This window comes from Pecten maximus, chromosome 19 (assembly GCF_902652985.1).
Source record: "Pecten maximus chromosome 19, xPecMax1.1, whole genome shotgun sequence".
Lineage (NCBI taxonomy): Eukaryota > Metazoa > Mollusca > Bivalvia > Pectinida > Pectinidae > Pecten > Pecten maximus.
The window spans coordinates 30,765,873-30,787,923 of record NC_047033.1 but is presented as its reverse complement, the minus strand read 5'-3'; positions in this window follow the sequence as shown (position 1 = coordinate 30,787,923).

Here is a 22,051-nt window from a genome sequence, read left to right as displayed (position 1 = left end):
ATTCTATGGTGAAGAGCATGAAATTTTAAATGAAATTCTCGTCGTTTTGTCTAAAATAACTGTGAATATCTTCTTCTCATTAATAAACATTTATTTGATTTTCTTATCGCGATTCAAATTTCCTTTGACTGAAAATATAAACACTCAGTAACAGTAAATCCTCCAACGCTATTTTCAGAACTTAAGAATGAAACCAGCATACGGATTTGTTTATCTTATTTAACGTCCTATTCACGGCCAGGGTCATTTAAGGACGTGCCTGGTTTTGGAGGTGGAGGAAAGCCGGAGTACCAGAAGAAAAACCACCAGCCGAGTACCAAGTACCGAGTAACTGCCCCACGTAGGTTTCGAACTCGCGACCTAGAGATTGAGGGCTAGCGATAATGTGTTGGGAGGACCTTAACTACTCGGCCCCATGGGACTCCGCGAAAATAAAGTTTTCTCTAAAATCAACTACTGCAAAGAATGACTTTCTGACAGAAATAAAATATCTTTATTGAAATACAATTAATACATTAATACTGTAGGGTATTTTAATCAGATAACACGTGTAATGAAAGAAATGCTGACAGTTGTTTAGTTTAAAGAAATACTTCCTTGAACACATTAGTCACAAGTGAGAGAAGTTTAATGTCATGTATCCTAATTCTTCACTCGGGAAATAGATACTGGAAACCTCCGACCAGGACACACGTATCTCAGTATCATCTCAATCACATATTGTGTCATATTTTATTTTAAGGGGAAATACTTGTGAATTATTTCCTGTTGGTGGTCGTTATATCACAAAGATAATTTAGAGAAAAATATTTTGAACATATTCATATCGCTGATATAAATATTTAATTAAGATTATGATGCCTGGTGCAAAATATGTTAAGTTAGATTTGTTTATGACGATCCCTATCTACAGAAAAGAAAACAAAGCTTTTTTTTGAAAAGTCATTACGGAATCTTTTAGTTAATAGTGGAACACTTCGCTTCCTTGACGACATTATCAGTTGAGATGCCCGGATGTGTTGGCAAGCACGTTTGCAATTACTATATCCAGTATCAAGTATTTCTTCGGTTATTGACGTCAACTATAATCTGATATGTATTTGGACAGATATTGGAAAACATGTCTACAAATAAGAAGAAATTGTACAGGTATCTTGTTTGACGGATTTCTTTTCAGGCAGGCTATTTTCAAACTTTTTAGTTATAAAATATTCACAGATATATAGGTACTGCCTACTGCCAGCTATACTGCCTACTTCGTCTTGCCAGCTATACTGCCTACTTCGTCCTGCCAGCTATACTGCCTACTTCGTCCTGCCAGATACAGTGTGTATACTGCCTACTGCCAGCTATACTGCCTTCTGCCAGCTATACTGCTTACTGCCTACTGTCAGCTATACTGCTTACTGTCAGCTATACTGCTTACTGTCAGCTATACTGCTTACTGCCAGCTATACTGCTTACAGTCAGCTATACTGCTTACTGCGTATTGCCAGCTATACTGCTTACTGTAGACTGTCAGCTATACTGCCTACTGCCAGCTATATTGCTTACTGCGTATTGCCAGCAATACTGCTTACTGTCAGCTATACTGCTTACTGTAGACTGTCAGCTATACTGCTTACTGTAGACTGTCAGCTATACTGCTTACTGTAGACTGCCAGCTATACTGCTTACTGTGTACTGCCAGCTATACTGCTTACTGTCAGCTATACTGCTTACTGTAGACTGTCAGCTATACTGCTTACTGTAGACTGTCAGCTATACTGCTTACTGTAGACTGTCAGCTATACTGCTTACTGTCAGCTATACTGCTTACTGTAGACTGTCAGCTATACTGCTTACTGTAGACTGTCAGCTATACTGCTTACTGTAGACTGTCAGCTATACTGCTTACTGTAGACTGTCAGCTATACTGCTTACTGTAGACTGTCAGCTATACTGCTTACTGTAGACTGTCAGCTATACTGCTTACTGTAGACTGTCAGCTAGACTGCTTACTGTGTACTGGTAGCTATACTGCTTACAGTCAACTTTGCTTATTGCTTACTGCCAGCTGTACTGCCTATTGCCAGCTATACTGCTTACTGCCTACTGCCAGCTATACTACTTACTGCCTTTTACGTGATGCCAGCTTTACTTCTCATTTGCTATTTACTACCTACTGCTCGCGAGGTTACGTGGTCAGCGCTCTAACCGACTGAGCTATCACGGCCTCCTCACCTGAGGTTACGTGACCGGCGCTCTAACCGACTGAGCTATCACGGCCCCCTCACCTTAGGTTACGTGATCAGCACTCTAACCGACTGAGCTATCACGGCCCCCTCACCTGAGGTTACGTGGTCAGCGCTCTAACCGACTGAGCTATCACGGCCCCCTCACCTTAGGTTACGTGATCAGCACTCTAACCGACAGAGCTATCGCGGCCTCCTCACCTGAGGTTATGTGGTCAGCGCTCTAACCGACTGAGCTATCGCGGCCCCCTCACCTGAGGTTACGTGACCAACGCTCTAACCGACTGAGCTATCGCGGCCCCCTCACCTGAGGTTACATCGCCGACACTCTAACCGACTGAGCTATCGCGGCCCCCTCACCTGAGGTTACGTGGTCAGCGCTCTAACCGACTGAGCTATCGCGGCCCCCTCACCTGAGGTTACGTGGTCAGCGCCCTAACCGACTGAGCTATCGCGGCCCCCTCACCTGAGGTTACGTGACCAACGCTCTAACCGACTGAGCTATCGCGGCCCATTCACCTGAGGTTACGTGACCAAAGCTCTAACCGACTGAGCTATCACGGCCCCCTCACCTGAGGTTACGTGACCGGCGCTCTAACCGACTGAGCTATCGCGGCCCCCTCACCTGAGGTTACGTGACCGGCGCTCTAACCGACTGAGCTATCGCGGCCCATTCACCTGAGGTTACGTGACCAAAGCTCTAACCGACTGAGCTATCGCGGCCCCCTCACTCGAGGTTACGTGGTTAGGTCTCTGAGCTAGCGTGGCGGTACTAGGGGCAGTTAGCAGTGGAGTTAAAGCTGTGAGTACACAGTATGTACAATGTAGTTAGCAGTGGAGATATAGCTGTGAGTACACAGTAGGTACAATGTAGTTAGCGGTGGAGTTATAGCTGTGAGTACACAGTAGGTACAATGTAGTTAGCGGTGGAGTTATAGCTGTGAGTACACAGTAGGTACAATGTAGTAAGCAGTGGTACAATGTAGTTAGCAGTGGAGTTATAGCTGTGAGTACACAGTAGGTACAATGTAGTTAGCAGTAGAGTTATAGCTGTGAGTACACAGTAGGTACAATGTAGTTAGCAGTGGAGTTATAGCTGTGAGTACACAGTAGGTACAATGTAGTTAGCAGTGGAGTTATAGCTGTGAGTACACAGTAGGTACAATGTAGTTAGCAGTAGAGTTATAGCTGTGAGTACACAGTAGGTACAATGTAGTTAGCAGTGGAGTTATAGCTGTGAGTACACAGTAGGTACAATGTAGTTAGCAGTGGAGTTATAGCTGTGAGTACACAGTAGGTACAATGTAGTTAGTAGTGGAGTTATAGCTGTGAGTACACAGTAGGTACAATGTAGTTAGCAGTGGAGTTATAGCTGTGAGTACACAGTAGGTACAATGTAGTTAGTAGTGGAGTTATAGCTGTGAGTACACAGTAGGTACAATGTAGTTAGCAGTGGAGTTATAGCTGTGAGTACACAGTAGGTACAATGTAGTAAGCAGTGGTACAATGTAGTTAGTAGTTGTACAATGTAGTTAGCAATGGTACAATGTAGTTAGCAGTGGTACAATGTAGTTAGCAGTGGTACAATGTAGTTAGCAATGGTACAATGTAGTTAGCAATGGTACAATGTAGTTAGCAGTGGTACAATGTAGTTAGCAGTGGTACAATGTAGTTAGCAGTGGTACAATGTAGTTAGCAGTGGTGCAATGTAGTTAGCAGAACGCTGTCGCCGATGGAATTCCATACAAAGGGAAGACGAATTCATATACTTTTTATTCTGGTTTTCTGTTGAGAAATCTCGTTCCATATTTCAAATCTCTTATATAAACAAGATGAGATTCAATCACGGGTTGTACCATACATTAAATACATGTACAGTGTAATTAAGATCCACTCTCATGATTTCCGTTCTCATTTGACCTTGACATTGCCAGGTCTTTAACCCAAATAAACAAATCTATTACAAATTACACATGAATGCAATCCACGTTATGGTCTCAGCGGGGCGTTTTCTATTTCCTGGGGTTATATACACCGTAAGGCGTGGCTGATGCTCGCTAATATGTCTGACGGGCCCGTTGTCATCAAAATGTTTCTTTTCATATGTTAGGACATTGCCAGAGAGCTACGAGGTTCCGAATTCAAGAAACCATTTTCATTCACGAGCATAAGATTTGTGCCCAATCCTACTTTTTTAAACTGGCTTCAGTCAGAAAACAACCATCTACAAGAAAACTTTAAACATTGGAAATAATATCTCACTTGGAGTCAATCCCTAATTCCCTCCAAAACATTAATCAGATATCAGGTTTTATGACAAAAAGTATTTGAACCTGAGCTTAAAATGTTTTTTTAATGAGTAATAATTCATGAATGCGGGTCGCGGATTCGACCACAGAATTGGAAGACGGTTACCCTTCCAAAACTCGTAGTCCAGTTCCAAGGGTCTTCATGTGTTATTGATTTTGAATAATTAGAATTTTCATTTTCTGTTCGCGTTCGAATTAAGTGAGTGAAAACAAAGGTTATCATTAAAGACTATTATTGTATGACGTAACTGGGCATGCGCACTTGAATCGATTAACAAGCCGTATAAATGTTGTCGATGGAATTTTAAAATCTCCAAAAAATAACAACAACAAAAATCAGAGAATATCGAAATTATAATCAAACCGTAATCATAACACAGAATCGATAAAACGCGGGCTAATATGAACAAAAATAAGATTTATATTTGCACGAGACCATAGGAAAGGTTCACGGATAATAGGACCAGGTGTCCCAGGGGTGTTAGCGTCCCCAGTTCTATGGACCACACCCGCCATACATATCATTCTCAAAATTACCGCTTACATGGTGACACCCACACCACAAAGCATGAAAAACATCGAGCACGGCTGACTGCATATCGCATAAGGAAATATAATATTTCAAATGATATCATGATGTCAACCAGTTCATTTCCCTAAGGTCGTCATCAAGCTATGAATATTTAAAGTTTTCAGTAATAGGCCGTATGATACCGTGTAAATATATTGTATCGGTGAATGCACGCAAAAAAAAGTGTTACGGAGCAAAGATAGGTTTTTATCATCGACTCTGCATTACTTTACGTCACGAAATATTATTATTCATTTGATAGCCATTTTTGCTGATGTCAAGCTGTTTATGTGTTTCGCGAAACTCGCGGCTACGCCCAAATACTTTAAACGGCAGAGGAGAATTTAAAATTTGACGGAGAGGATAAACGTCAGCTGACGTGTGTTATGTCGGCTTAACATTATTTAAAATGAAAATCCTTCCAAACAAAGTACTCAGCGAGGCTACTCAAGTGTTTCATGAAGCTAATACGTAAACGTTATTGATAAGGGGATCCTTATACGTTCTGTGAGGTCAGACCGTACATAGAACGGTCCCTACTTCAGACTTATACGCTTGCAAGTTCGTCTGAAATAAACAACAATTAATAGACAATATCTTAAAAAATCAACAATAACATCAAATTAAAAAAAAATCTGAATTAAAATTATTTCACGAAAATTATTAGAAAATTTATTATTGATTATTAACGAAACGTTTTCCTAATTTGCTTGAAGTTTGATATCTCAATAAAAATCGGGGAAACTAACCAGACTTTACACGCTTCATACAAAGACGCCTTACTTCTCCAATAACACCGTGTTATTGAAAAGGCAAAAGGCAACACTTTTTTAGAGTTAAAAGATATTTTTCCAAGTACATATAACTTGTTGATGTGTTTGTGGTGTATGTGAGGATTCCGTGTCGTGCGTTATTGCGTTGTGATCAGAACTTATAACAAGCTTCGTGATGTGTATTGAGTCTTTGTTGTCTATAAATATACATGTTTACTCATCAGTATAAGTGTAAACAGGTACTTGTAGGTATACGATAGGTACAAGCTATTGACCAATAAGAACTGTTTGATATATAGACTGTGTACTCATCATCTCCTATTGAAGTATTACGAATTGTCTATGTTGATAAATATACACAGAATGAGGTAAAGAAGAAAACAAGGAAGAAGACAAAAGATATCACACAAGTTAATGACTTTTATGCACCAAATGAATTATGAGGAATTTTGTTGATTTCGAAATACCTTCTCTGTTTCCCGAATGGCCCCGAAGGCCACGTAATGTAATTAAGCGGCTATAACTGTACAAAATTACTGTTGGGAAATATAAAAAAGAAATATATATCTAATCAAACAAAGACTTTCCCAATTTGATGAAAGAAACCGCAACCGTGTTTTGTAAGAATGGAAATGTTACCGCTAATACGCAGAAGGCTGCGCGGACTGATACTCGCACCACGTGACTTCATTCGGCCTTTTCCGTGTAGCACCAACCGAGGTGAATAGTATTATAAAACTAGTAAACATATATTTACAGTACTTTTTTAATGTATATGCTCGTGTATCTATAAGAAGAAATCAACGTTTAATGATTATGGAATTTACAATCATATTCGCTTCAAGTGTTATCGCTTTGGGGTAAAATGGTGTTATGGTGGCAAGAATGTTTAACGATAACGAGAATTGATGCCAAAGTTGTATTATCGAATATCAGGGCAGCTCTATCAAACGCTGCGCTAACGATTATTCAACATAAGATATCTAGTATGGCATTGCTATTTTTTTCGATCATGAACTTTCCGTTTCTTGGTTGTAAAATCCCTGTTGCGCAACATACCTATCGGAATATTACGATTTCTAAACCAGATGTCGAACACTGACAGATTTATATTAACATAAAGTATTAAGAGGCATGGTTGCCCTCAATGAATCAATATTTTTTTGTAAGAGCGCTCCCATCCCTTATCCATGTTCATGGTTCACGTGTAAATATTTCCTCTCCCATGGTTCACGTATAAATATTCCCTCTCCCATGGTCCACGTGAAAAAATTCCCTCTCCCATGGTCCACGTGAAAATATTTTGTCTCCCATGGTCCAAGTGTAAATATTTCCTCTCCCATGGTTCACGTGTAAATATTTCCTCTCCCATGGTTCACGTATAAATATATTCTCTCCCATGGTGCACGTGTAAATATTTCCTCCCATTGTGCACGTGTAAATATTTCCTCTCCTATGTTCCACGTGTAAATATTTCCTCCCATGGTGCACGTGTAAATATTTCCTCTCTCATGGTCCACGTGTAAATATTTCCTCTCTCATGGTGCACGTGTAAATATTTCCTCTCCCATGGTTCACGTGTAAATATTTTCTCTCCCATGGTTCACGTGTAAATATTTCCTCTCCCATGCTCCACGTGTAAATATTTCCTCTCTCATGGTCCAAGTGTAAATATTTCCTCTCCCTTGGTGCACGTGTAAATATTTCCTCTCCCATGGTCCACGTGTAAATATTTTCTCTCCCATGGTGCACGTGTAAATATTTCCTCTCCCATGGTGCACGTGTAAATATTTCCTCTCTCATGGTCCAAGTGTAAATATTTCCTCTCCCTTGGTGCACGTGTAAATATTTCCTCTCCCATGCTCCACGTGTAAATATTTTCTTGGAACATTTTTTTTGTCCATGACACTTTCAATTCGGCCTTGTTTATCTATTTATTTATTTTTTATTTATTTATTTTTTTATTTTTTTTTATATAGCCCTATCTTCCACAAGAATACAAATCTAAGCTGGCTTTCAAATTTTGATAAGTTTATATACCAAAACCAGAATGTTTTATGTTAAAATGATATTGATAATTCCCAATTAGGTATTTGGATATGATCATACCATCGACAGTGTACAACTCTGTGTATATAAACCCAGGGCAGACAAGATACACGATCACAGTGATGTATCCCCGTATTTCAACAGCTGTCACTCACAGACGGTAATCACTGATTTCATAATTCCTTTAAAGATAAATAGCTTAATTCCAGGGATTATTTTATGTTGATATTCATCAAATTACCAAGATATCTAGGTTATCTACAGAGTTAAGGAAATTACAATAATGGCCATGGTTATCATATTAATCTGTCTAACTAACGATTCTATCTATATGAAATAACTATTTTTATTACTAAGTGAAATGATCAGGCGGAAAATAACTGTTTTTAGATAGGAAAAAATTGGACATTAACAAGAATTTAAAAATCAGATGTAACAAACTGAAACTTGACCACAGTCGTTGAGGACTGCTATTAAATGTTGAAAAAAATATTTAATGAAAATTAGGTGGTTCAGATTAATGTTATTGATGGTGTGATTCAATTAAGTTTAGGAAATATAAGTGCGCGTGTTTTTAGGGACCTGTCATTCAACCAGTCGAGATGTTAAAGGCACATGTCTGACTCACGAACGTCGAACTCACAAAGGTCGAAAACATCTTTAGGACCTCAAAAACATGGCATCTGTCTAATTGATTCTACTATCAGCAGATACATGTAGCTCTAACGATTTATCCAGAAGTTCATTTCTCCCGTGAAGTATGCACGTGAATGCACGTGCTAACACACTCCCGCATTTAACGTATATAAAAATTCGACAAATGACAGACGGAAATAAACTTTATGACCATCTACACTTGGACCTTATTTATTTGCTGCTAAACCGAAAAAAAAGCGATATTATCCGATAAGTACTCCAAAAACTAAAACTGCGGAACTGGAGACAAGTAAACTAAAAACTGCCGAACTGGAGACCAAGAAACTAAGAACTGCCGAACGGGAGACCAGTAAACTAAAAACTACTCAACTGGAGACCAGGAAACTAAAAACTGCCGAACTGGAGACCAAGAAACTGAGAACTGCCGAACTGGAGACCAGTAAACTAAAAACTGCCGAACTGGAGACCAAGAAATTGAGAACTGCCAAACTGGACACCGGTAAAGTAAAGATTACTCAACTGGAGACCAGGAAACTAAAAACTGCCGAACTGGAGCCCAGTATAGTAAAAACTGCCGAACTGGAGACCGGTATAGTAAAAACTGCCGAACTGGAGACCGGTCAAGTAAAACTGCCGAACTGGAGACCGGTAAAGTCAAAACTGCCGAACTGGATACCGGTAAAGTAAAAACTGCCGAACTGGAGACCGGTATAGTAAAAACTGCCGAACTGGAGCCGGTAAAGTAAAAACTGCCGAACTGGAGACCGGTATAGTAAAAACTGCCGAACTGGAGACCGGTAAAGTAAAAACTGCCGAACTGGAGACCGGTAAAGTAAAAACTGCCGAACTAGAGACCGGTATAGTAAAAACTGCCGAACTGGAGACCGGTAAAGTAAAAACTGCCGAACTGGAGACCGGTAAAGTAAAAACTGCCGAACTGGAGACAGGTAAAGTAAAAACTGCCGAACTGGAGACCGGTTAAGTAAAAACTGCCGAACTGGAGACCGGTATAGTAAAAACTGCCGAACTGGAGACCGGTAAAGTAAAAACTGCCGAACTGGAGACCGGTAAAGTAAAAACTGCCGAACTGGAGACCGGTAAAGTAAAAACTGCCGAACTGGAGACCGGTAAAGTAAAAACTGCCGAACTGGAGACCGGTATAGTCAAAACTGCCGAACTGGAGACCGGTAAAGTCAAAACTGCCGAACTGGAGACCGGTATAGTAAAAACTGCCGAACTGGAGACCGGTAAAGTCAAAACTGCCGAACTGGATACCGGTATAGTCAAAACTGCCGAACTGGAGACCGGTAAAGTAAAAACTGCCGAACTGGAGACCGGTAAAGTAAAAACTGCCGAAGTGGAGACCGGTAGAGTAAAAACTGCCGAACTGGAGACCGGTAAAGTAAAAACTACTCAACTGGAGATCGAGAAACTGTTCACTTTCCTTTTTTGACGCATTGACATGACATCATTTACGTATGAGGGCAAGCAGGCTGTGTCAAGAGGAGTTAGGTGGAGGTTTGGTTGGTTTGGAGGTGGGAGAGGGGGTATTCGGAGAGAAAATGTGTGAAGAAAGAGGAAAGAGAGAAGAAGACAGCATACTAAATGTTGTCGCCTCTTCCGAATACACCCCGTGGAAACGTTTTGGGCTAGTACTATAAACAGGATAGCTCATAACTCGCAGTAAATAGCCAATTACAAATATAATATGTACATTTGCTTTGAAATCATCTAAATAACAATGAAATAGTTTTTCATTGATACAGGCGCCTTAATTTCAAAGTGTGTTTTTTTCTTCTACGTGAAAGTATTTAAAACATTGTACTCAGACTTGAACCACCTGCTACTTACACTTTGTAATGTGAGACACGAAATATTCTTTCTCTTTTTCGTATTCACATCAGAAATAGCGTATAGTACTTTACATAATTCTATTATAAATCACAATAGTACAAGGGTATAGAATCTCCCTCGACACCGGGATCAAATTACCGTTGTCACCGGGTTCACGAACTCTCTTTATTCAACAGAACACTACCGAGAAAGGTCGGAAATTGAGAGCTTTTTGTCAGTGATTCACACTTTTCAATAAATTCGTTTAGAATAACATTCTATAGAAATATCTTTTTCTTCCTTTTCAACTAACATAGATGTAAATCATAATCTTTTTGTGTGCCAAACATTATTGTATGCGTGTGTCAATCAGCGTCAGAAGAGATTATTTTATTTACAGTGTGGTCCTCATTTAATCAGCGAGAGGCCTATAGGAGAGACGCTAAATGGTCGTAACTGACAGGAGTTGTAAGTCAATTACTCTAAATAACATAATAAAAACCCGGTATATCTTTTTCCATGTCACCATCGCCCGTCACATTGTTGAGTGAATCCTATGACTTCTGATGTTTTACTGGCATTTCAGAAATCGAATATGGCCGACTAACGTTAGAACTCCTTCCATGGTGCAAATACCGTGATCTAGATGGAAATCACACATATATGGAAACATCGATCATTTTTCGAATTAAATACAGGTCCTGCATTTATTCAATAATCCATCATTGGCAATATAAAACAACTAGTAACCACACTTATTTACAGCACCACAGAATAAAACCATCTTCCACAGCATCATACCCGAAACAGCTATTACCCCAAAATATAGACTGAAGGAAAGTAACCAGCCGATGACTTCTCTTACGTGTAGGGAGAGTGTGGAAGGGAAAAGGGAAAGTACAGAAGGAAGTAAACAACCAACTTCTTTTTTTAAGTTTCATAAAATTTTATTCAATATTTACAGATAAAAACGTCATGTGACATTCTCCCAAGACCCCTTGTTTCACTGGACAGCCGGTAAACAACCAACTTAAGTAATAAAGTACCAGTCAATGGCTTCTATATCTTCATACAACTTCCCACACATACTCGCTACATTCACACATATACACTAGCACACTTTTCCATTCACAATGGTGCACATAGATTAGCATAAACTGTTTTCAATACAAAATACACAACCGTATAATTACCTGCAATCATTCCCAAACTAAATACATACTCCCATACTACATATATTTTATATTCTGAGTATATATATTCACATTCACAATTAATAATTCAACTATAATCCAACAAAATACTCTCATACATACACAAATATATACTTCGGCTAGGGGACACAACTCTCAAACAAAGGTACATACATTATGTATCTCAAAATCCATTGCCGTTACACATGAAAACTTTTTATAAATAGGTTAAAACAATACACTCTGAGTTCCAAAACATTGTGCTGCCTCTGATTTTCTCGTCCTTCACATCGTTGGACTTGAGCCTGTCTCGTCCTTCACATTGTTGGACTTGAACCTGTGATCTTTTCGTCCTTCACATTGTTGGACTTGAGTCTGTGATCTTCTCGTCCTTCACATTGTTGGACTTGAACCTGTGATCTTTTCGTCCTTCACATTGTTGGACTTGAACTTGTGATCTTTTCGTCCTTCACATTGTTGGACTTGAGTCTGTGATCTTCTCGTCCTTCACATTGTTGGACTTGAACCTGTGATCTTTTCGTCCTTCACATTGTTGGACTTGAACCTGTGATCTTCTCGTCCTTCACATTGTTGGACTTGAGTCTGTGATCTTCTCGTCCTTCACATTGTTGGACTTGAGTCTGTCCCGTCCTTCACATCGTTGGACTTGAGCCTGTGATCTTCTCGTCCTTCACATTGTTGGTCTTGAGTCTGTCTCGTCCTTCACATTGTTGGACTTGAGCCTGTGATCTTCTCGTCCTTCACATTGTTGGACTTGAGTCTGTCTCGTCCTTCACATTGTTGGACTTGAGTCTGTGATCTTCTCGTCCTTCACATTGTTGGACTTGAACCTGTGATCTTTTCGTCCTTCACATTGTTGGACTTGTGTCTGTGATCTTCTCGTCCTTCACATTGTTGGACTTGAGTATGTGATCTTCTCGTCCTTCACATTGTTGGACTTGAGTCTGTGATCTTCTCGTCCTTCACATTGTTGGACTTGAGCCTGTGATCTTCTCGTCCTTCACATTGTTGGACTTGAGTCTGTCTCGTCCTTCACATTGTTGGACTTGAGCCTGTGATCTTCTCGTCCTTCACATTGTTGGACTTGAACCTGTGATCTTCTCGTCCTTCACATTGTTGGACTTGTGTCTGTGATCTTCCCGTCCTTCACATTGTTAGACTTGAATCTGTGATCTTCTCGTCCTTCACATTGTTGGACTTGAGCCTGTGATCTTCTCGTCCTTCACATTGTTGGACTTGAGTCTGCGATCTTCTCGCCCTTCACATTGTTGGACTTGAGTCTGTGATCTTCTCGTCCTTCACATTGTTGGACTTGAGTCTGTGATCTTCTCGTCCTTCACATTGTTTGACTTGAACCTGTGATCTTCTCGTCCTTCACATTGTTGGACTTGAGTCTGTCTCGTCCTTCACATTGTTGGACTTGATCATGTGATCTTCTCGTCCTTCACATCGTTGGACTTGTGCCTGTGATCCTCTCGTCCTTCACATTGTTGGACTTGTGCCTGTGATCCTCTCGTCCTTCACATTGTTGGACTTGAGTCTGTGATCCTCTCGTCCTTCACATTGTTGGACTTGAGCCTGTGATCTTCTCGTCCTTCACATTGTTGGACTTGAGTCTGTGATCTTCTCGTCCTTCACATTGTTGGACTTGAGTCTGTGATCTTCTCGTCCTTCACATTGTTGGACTTGTGCCTGTGATCCTCTCGTCCTTCACATTGTTGGACTTGAGTCTGTGATCCTCTCGTCCTTCACATTGTTGGACTTGAGCCTGTGATCTTTTCGTCCTTCACATTGTTGGACTTGAGTTTGTGATCTTCTCGTCCTTCACATTGTTGGACTTGAGCCTGTCATCTTCTCGTCCTTCACATTGTTGGACTTGAGCCTGTGATCTTCTCGTCCTTCACATTGTTGGTCTTGAGTCTGTCTCGTCCTTCACATTGTTGGACTTGAGTCTGTGATCTTCTCGTCCTTCACATTGTTGGACTTGAGTCTGTGATCTTCTCGTCCTTCACATTGTTGGACTTGAACCTGTGATCTTCTCGTCCTTCACATTGTTGGACTTGAGTCTGTCTCGTCCTTCACATTGTTGGACTTGATCATGTGATCTTCTCGTCCTTCACATCGTTGGACTTGAGTCTGTGATCTTCTCGTCCTTCACATTGTTGGACTTGAGTCTGTGATCTTCTCGTCCTTCACATTGTTGGACTTGAACCTGTGATCTTCTCGTCCTTCACATTGTTGGACTTGAGTCTGTCTCGTCCTTCACATTGTTGGACTTGATCATGTGATCTTCTCGTCCTTCACATCGTTGGACTTGAGTCTGTGATCCTCTCGTCCTTCACATTGTTGGAGTTGAGTCTGTGATCTTCTCGTCCTTCACATTGTTGGAGTTGAGTCTGTGATCTTCTCGTCCTTCACATTGTTGGACTTGAGTCTGTGATCCTCTCGTCCTTCACATTGTTGGACTTGAGTCTGTGATCTTCTCGTCCTTCACATTGTTGGACTTGAGTCTGTGATCCTCTCGTCCTTCACATCGTTGGACTTGAGCCTGTGATCTTCTCGTCCTTCACATTGTTGGACTTGAGTCTGTGATCTTCTCGTCCTTCACATTGTTGGACTTGATTCTGTGATCTTCTCGTCCTTCACATTGTTGGACTTGAGCCTGTGATCTTCTCGTCCTTCACATTGTTGGACTTGAGTCTGTGATCTTCTCGTCCTTCACATTGTTGGACTTGAGTCTGTGATCTTCTCGTCCTTCACATTGTTGGACTTGAGTCTGTGATCCTCTCGTCCTTCACATTGTTGGACTTGAGCCTGTGATCTTTTCGTCCTTCACATTGTTGGACTTGAGTCTGTGATCTTCTCGTCCTTCACATTTTTGGACTTGAGTCTGATCTTTTCGTCCTTCACATTGTTGGACTTGTGAAATATTCTGTGTGAAGTAATGATGAGTTTTGATCTATGGCCATATGACTATTATTACTGTATATGATCTGAAGCTTCTTAATAGTTGGACACAATACTGCATTATATCCCTAAGTAGATTACAGAGTGACGTCACCAGTTCTACAGCGAGTGATTAGAGAAAGGTCACGTGACCAAATTGGATCATAGTTCGGCCGTAGTGTGGTGTTGTATATTATTGAATGCTATTAAATTATCATTTTGAGAATGTGACTGACATAACACGGCACGTTTTGCTGCTGAAGCGGGAGACGTTTACCATTCCGGGACGCCTAGTTTTATTCTTCCTGTCCTTGATAATGCACTCTATGCAAATGTAACATTTGGTCATATCTTGCCCTCGTTTTGACGATATCTAGTCAGAATTACGATTTCCGTTTATACTCGTTAGTATGCATCTATGATTTTTTTTTTATTCTATAATTTTTTCTGATTCTATAATTTTTTTCTGATTTTATATTTTTTTCTGATTCTATAATTTTTTCTGATTCTATAATTTTTTTCTGATTTTATAATTTTTTCTGATTCTATGATTTTCTTGATGATGATCCAAACAGTGCTGAAATACAGTCGAGTATATGAAGATCGGTTCTAAAATCCTACTGAACCTGAAATTAGAGGTTTCTCGTTCACCAATTACCAATACTCATCGTGAATGTTTTCTCTGTTAAAAAATCGGGTATAGAGACCATCACAGCTGTATTTCTATATGAAATTTATACTAGTATGTCTATCAATATCTTTTTTTATAAAACCCAAGGTAAAATAATACCGGGTCAGTATGAAATATATATGTGTACATGTATCGAGGTCCTCGTGACCTTGAACTTATCGATTACTTGTACTATAAATAGAACAAATGTGGATATACATATTGTATAAGCCTTGTCGCTACGTCACAATCAATACACAAAAACAAAGAGGTTACCTGTTTGTGTTGCAGGTGTAGAGGATAAAAAGTGTAATGCATTACATAAAATGATTTTAGAGTGAGCAGATTATTCGTCACGGTCGACAGGACAGGGTGATACAGGAGCTGTCTGTGATTACACGTCACGGTCGACAGGACAGGGTGATACAGAAGCTGTCTGTGATTACACGTCACGGTCGACAGGACAGGGTGATACAGAAGCTGTCTGTGATTACAGGTCACGGTCGACAGGACAGGGAGATACAGAAGCTGTCTGTGATTACACGCCACGGTCGACAGGACAAGGAGATACATGAGCTCTCTATGATTACACGTCACGGTCGACAGGACAGGGTGATACAGAAGCTGTCTGTGAGGACACGTCACGGTCGACAGGACAGGGAGATAAGGAGCTCTCTTTGATGACACGTCACGGTCGACAGGACAGGGAGATAAGGAGCTCTCTTTGATTACACGTCACGGTCGACAGGACAGGGTGATACAGAAGCTATCTATGATTACTCGTCACGGTCGACAGGACAGGGTGATACAGAAGCTGTCTGTGATTACACGTCACGGTCGACAGGACAGGGAGATACAGAAGCTGTCTGTGATTACACGTCACGGTCGACAGGACAGGGAGATACAGAAGCTGTCTGTGATTACACGTCACGGTCGACAGGACAGGGTGATACAGGAGCTCTCTCTGATTACACGTTACGGTCGACAGGACAGGGTGATACAGGAGCTCTCTATGATTACACGTCACGGTCGACAGGACATGGAGATAGATAAGCTTTTATTTAGAACTACTTCATACTTACTTTTTTTTAAATTATGTCAAACAATATTAAAAAATTATACATGGCAAAATCTTATTTCGACGTTATCAATTAAACGAAACAATAAAGAGATACTGATCTAGGTCATTTGGTCAAATTTTGAAATCTAGGTCAAAATTGGTCAAATCTAGGTCAAATCCGGGTTAAAGCTAGACAAATGTAGCTCAATTGGTCAAATCTCGGTCAAATCCGGGTTAAATCATACACTGAAAATGAAAACAAGGGAGATCCCATCGGAACTCCAAAGAGAAATAAAAAGGGGGGGGGGGGGGGGGGGGGGGGGGGGGGGGGGCATGTAAGATTGCATCGAACGTTTGAAGTTCATTTTTAATTACTGCTGGATACAAAAAGCCAAGACGTTCTGTTGTTTCGGCCGGTAGTATATTATACACTCCGTCCAGCTCCCCCTTCACCAACTATAGGAATCGGTAACAGCATAATGTTTATAACGTAACGCTTTTAAAACGCTTTTAAAACAGAGAGAGAAACATTTCACTTCATTTTCATTGCGCTATTGCAATGGTTGTAGATATTGAATATCCAATGGGTTTTCATTTCATTTTCTTTTTGTTTTACAGATTTTTTTCAATTATTTATTTTTTAATCAGTGATAGGTTAAATTCAAATTTTGAGCCCTGGCGAGTTTCATAAAATATCCGATGAAATAAAACTTATCTAAGATACTTTATCCCATACGTAAAAGAACTTACATCTTGACAGGTTTTAATGTCGGAAGAACCTGCGACATTTTGGATTCAGGACGTAATTTTATTGTCCATATTCTGACCATCACAATCGATTACTGAATACAGCAACTAAAAAACTCCAGGGCCCAGTTGTTCAAAAGTTGATTAGCTTAATCACTTGATCAGTGAAAATTTTATTTCGCCTTTACTTCAGAACCTCCTTGTGTGTGTTCCTTAAAATAGGCAAATAGGAAGAAACTGAGGTGTGTTATAGTTTCACAAAATTTTGTGATGTTAGTTGTACCAGAAATTATTCTATCACAATTTTAAGATTGTTGTTAAATTGTGATTAGCTTAATCACCTTTTGAACAACTGGGCCCTGATAGTTAACATTAATGACGGAGTGAAAATATTACATGGACGAATTCATAAAACAGCAGGCCGATTATAATATAAAACCTTTCTACGGCAATACTTTGGATACGACGATCATTGAGTCCAGGAAAAAAGGGACGTTTATATGATACACTTTGTGACAGAACACTTTATCTGAAGATTAAGCGCTGACCATTCTGTGAAAGTAATTGCCCGTAAAAATGTTGAAAGTCGATTAAGTGCACGTGTACTACTGGGCAGTATAAACTTTTGACCTACAGCTGTCGAGCAATGTCCAGAATCTATCATTACTAGCCACATGCTGCTGGGGAATCGGCCATTTAAGGGGCTGTTTATCACATTGAAGATTAATATCATCGTATTTAATGTCCGCTTGGAACACACTAGTGATAGCGTAGTTAATTTTGATATTTCACATTATAGAGAGTTTAGTTAATTTTGATATTTCACATTACAGAAAAGTGAGATTTAGTAATCATAGGTGATATTATAGAGTTTAGTTAATTTTGATATTTCACATTATAATATCACCTATGCTAACTAAATCTCACTTTTCTGTAATGTGAAATATCAAAATTAACTAAACTCTATAATATCACCTATGCTAACTAAATCTCACTTTTCTGTAGAGTTTAGTTAATTTTGATATTTCACATTACAGAAAAGTGAGATTTAGTTAGCAAAGGTGATAGTATAGAGAGTTTAGTTAATTTTGATATTTCACATTACAGAAAAGTGAGATTTAGTAATCATAGGTGATATTATAGAGAGTTTAGTTAATTTTGATATTTCACATTACAGAAAAGTGAGATTTAGTTATCATAGGTGATATTATAGAGAGTTTAGTTAATTTTGATATTTCACATTACAGAAAAGTGAGATTTAGTAATCATAGGTGATATTATAGAGTGTAGTTAATTTTGATATTTCACATTATAATATCACCTATGCTAACTAAATCTCACTTTTCTGTAATGTGAAATATCAAAATTAACTAAACTCTATAATATCACCTATGCTAACTAAATCTCACTTTTCTGTAGTGTTTAGTTAATTTTGATATTTCACATTACAGAAAAGTGAGATTTAGTTAGCAAAGGTGATAGTATAGAGAGTTTAGTTAATTTTGATATTTCACATTACAGAAAAGTGAGATTTAGTAATCATAGGTGATATTATAGAGAGTTTAGTTAATTTTGATATTTCACATTACAGAAAAGTGAGATTTAGTTATCATAGGTGATATTATAGAGAGTTTAGTTAATTTTGATATTTCACATTACAGAAAAGTGAGATTTAGTAATCATAGGTGATATTATAGAGAGTTTAGTTAATTTTGATATTTCACATTACAGAAAAGTGAGATTTAGTAATCATAGGTGATATTATAGAGTTTAGTTAATTTTGATATTTCACATTACAGAAAAGTGAGATTTAGTTATCATAGGTGCATGATATTATAGAGTTTAGATAATTTCAGTTAGTTTACTGTATAAAGTGATATCAGAGATTTTGTGTATATTAATATTATAAGATTTTGATTTTAGCAATATTATCAGAAATTTTGTGTATAGTAATATTATAAGATTTTGATTTTAGTATTATTATAAGAGATTTTGTGTATAGTAATATTATCAGAGATTTTGTGTATAGTAATATTATGAGAGATTTTGTGTATAGCAATATTATGAGAGATTTTGTGTATAGTAATATTATAAGAGATTTTTTGTATAGTAATATTATCAGATATTTTTTGTATAGTAATATTATCAGAGATTTTGTGTATAGTAATATTATAAGAGATTGTGTGTATAGTAATATTATAAGAGATTTTGTGTATAGTAATATTATCAGAGATTATGTGTATAGTAATATTATCAGAGATTTTGATTTTAGAAGTATTATCAGAGATTTTGTGTATAGTAATATTAGAAGAATTGCTGCGTTAAGTAATTTCATATTTTTTGTATAGCATTATGTTTTAATAGATTTCGAGTTTACTAATAATATAAGAGATTTGGTATATAGAAATATTGTCAGAGAATTAGTGTATATTTATACATTTATTGTAAGAGAACTTGTGTATAGTTATATTATAAGAGAATTTTTGTTTAGTAATATCAATAGATATTTTGTGTATTGTTTTGAATTTGTGTATAATTGTATCGTAAGAGAATATGTGTATAATTAAAATATAGGAGATTTTGTGTACAGTCATACTGTAAACGATTATGTGAATAGTGATATTATAAGAGAATTTTGTGTATACATGTAGTTATATCATCAGAGATTTTATGTATAGTGATGTTATGAGATTTTGTGTATAGTTGTATTATAAGAATTTTAACATTAAAGTTCTTACCGTACTTTGATTATATGATAATAATCCTTTGTATAAAGCTTTATTGTAATACTTATTCAATTTTTTAAGGCACATTTCTAATAACATAAGTAATTGGATAGCAGGAACAGACATACATACTGGTTTAGCACTGTAGAGTATTAGATTATGATTGATGTAAGGTCGTTCTAGTCGGGTATAACGACTGTTCTATTTATAGAACAGTTCTTCGTATAACGTCAGTAATCAGCTGACAAAAAGGTTACAAGATTTCCATCTTCTGACTAATCTAATTTCAATTTATATAGACACATCTCTAATGCAAATGTAAATGCACATTAGAAGACTTTTAGAACTACAAACTCTCAGTACTTTGATTATTTTAGTGTGGCCGTGTGTTACACCATGCAGTGCCAAAATGTCACAACAAACCGCTTTATAAAATAGGCCACTTCTTTCTGTTCCATCGAGTGGATTCGTTTCTACCTGAATGGATAATTTAACTATCAATAAGCGAGTAAATCTGTACATTGGCAGGTGAAACTGTACTGCCGTAAACTAAGTATAATATATACATTCTGTCATAACCTGGCCCGGGCGTGCTTGCGTAACTGTAGCACTATTTACTGCCATGCACTGGTCTCTGATACAGGTGGCCTTTATGACACCTTATCTGTGTCAAGTTACTAAATATAGAACACGCTCATTATCGGATTCAAAATAATACTTATGTGATACATGATACACTACTAATGGTTTTAAAGTGTTTCAGAAAAAAAAACCGTACAAATCATGATCATATCTAAATGATTTGTAACACGTGAGCACGTGTACATGTATATACACATATACATCCCATGTATTTATACAGTATTCTTTCTGTTAATACTTGCACACCATTGTCCGTCCTTCAGACATTTAAATGTATTTTAATTTTTTTCACTTGCGTATGAAGCCGTTGCATAATTGATTTATTGCATCCGTACACAAAAATGGCGAGATGGTTCATTGCTTCAACACATGGAACGCGCGTGCAAGGGTTTTAACTGTATGGTATCCAGGACAACCCACATCGCGTAGTCTTGGACATTTGTTAGCGCCAAAACTAGTTTCGATTACAAGTTAAATGCAAATATGATTATTATGACATTTTGGACAATTGAAGTATTTCATTATAGTACTTTGTACATGAAGGATGTGATGTTTCTATTTCACTGACGAGTTTTAGAGGACGAAATAGCTGTATTATGTGGAACGAAACAGTTGTATGACATATATTGGGATGGGGTGGTAATAACGAACCTATTGGGGTACCAACTGGGGCCGGGGTGGTGATAACGGACCCTATTGGGGTACCAACTGGGGCCGGGGGTGATAACGGAACCTATTGGGGTACAAACTAGGGCCGGGGGGTGATAACGAAACCTATTGGGGTACCAACTGGGGCCAGGGTGGGATAACGGAACCTATTGGGGTACCAACTAGGGCCGGGGGTGATAACGAAACCTATTGGGGTACCAACGGGGGCCGGGGTGGGATAACGGAACCTATTGGGGTACCAACTGGGGCCAGGGTGGTGAAAACGAAACCTATTGGGGTACCAACTGGGGCCGGGGGTGGTGATAACGGAACCTATTGGGGTACCAACTGGGGCCGGGGGTGGTGAGAACGAAACCTATTGGGGTACCAAATGGGGCCGGGGTGGTGATAACGGAACCTATTGGGGTACCAACTGGGGCCGGGGTGGTGATAACGGAACCTATTGGTGTACCAACGGGGGCCGGGGTGGTAATAACGGAACCTATTGGGATACCAAATGGGGCCGGGGTGGTAATAACCGAACCTATTGGGGTACCAACTGGGGTCGGGGTGGTGATAACGGAACCTATTGGGGTACCAACTGGGGCCGGGGTGATGATAACGGAACTTATTGCGGTACCAACTAGGGCCGGGGTGGTAATAACGGAACCTATTGGGGTACCAGCTGGGGCCGGGCTGGGGATAACGGACCCTATTGGGGTACCAACTGGGGCCGGGGTGGTGATAACGGAACCTATTGGGGTACCAGCTGGGGCCGGGGTGGTGATAACGGAACCTATTGGGGTACCAACTGGGGCCGGGCTGGGGATAACGGACCCTATTGGGGTACCAACTGGGGCCGGGGTAGTGATAACGAAACCTATTGGGGTACCAACTGGGGCCGGGATGGTGATACCGGAACCTATTGGGGTACCAACTGGGGCCGGGGTGGTAATAACGGAACCTATTGGG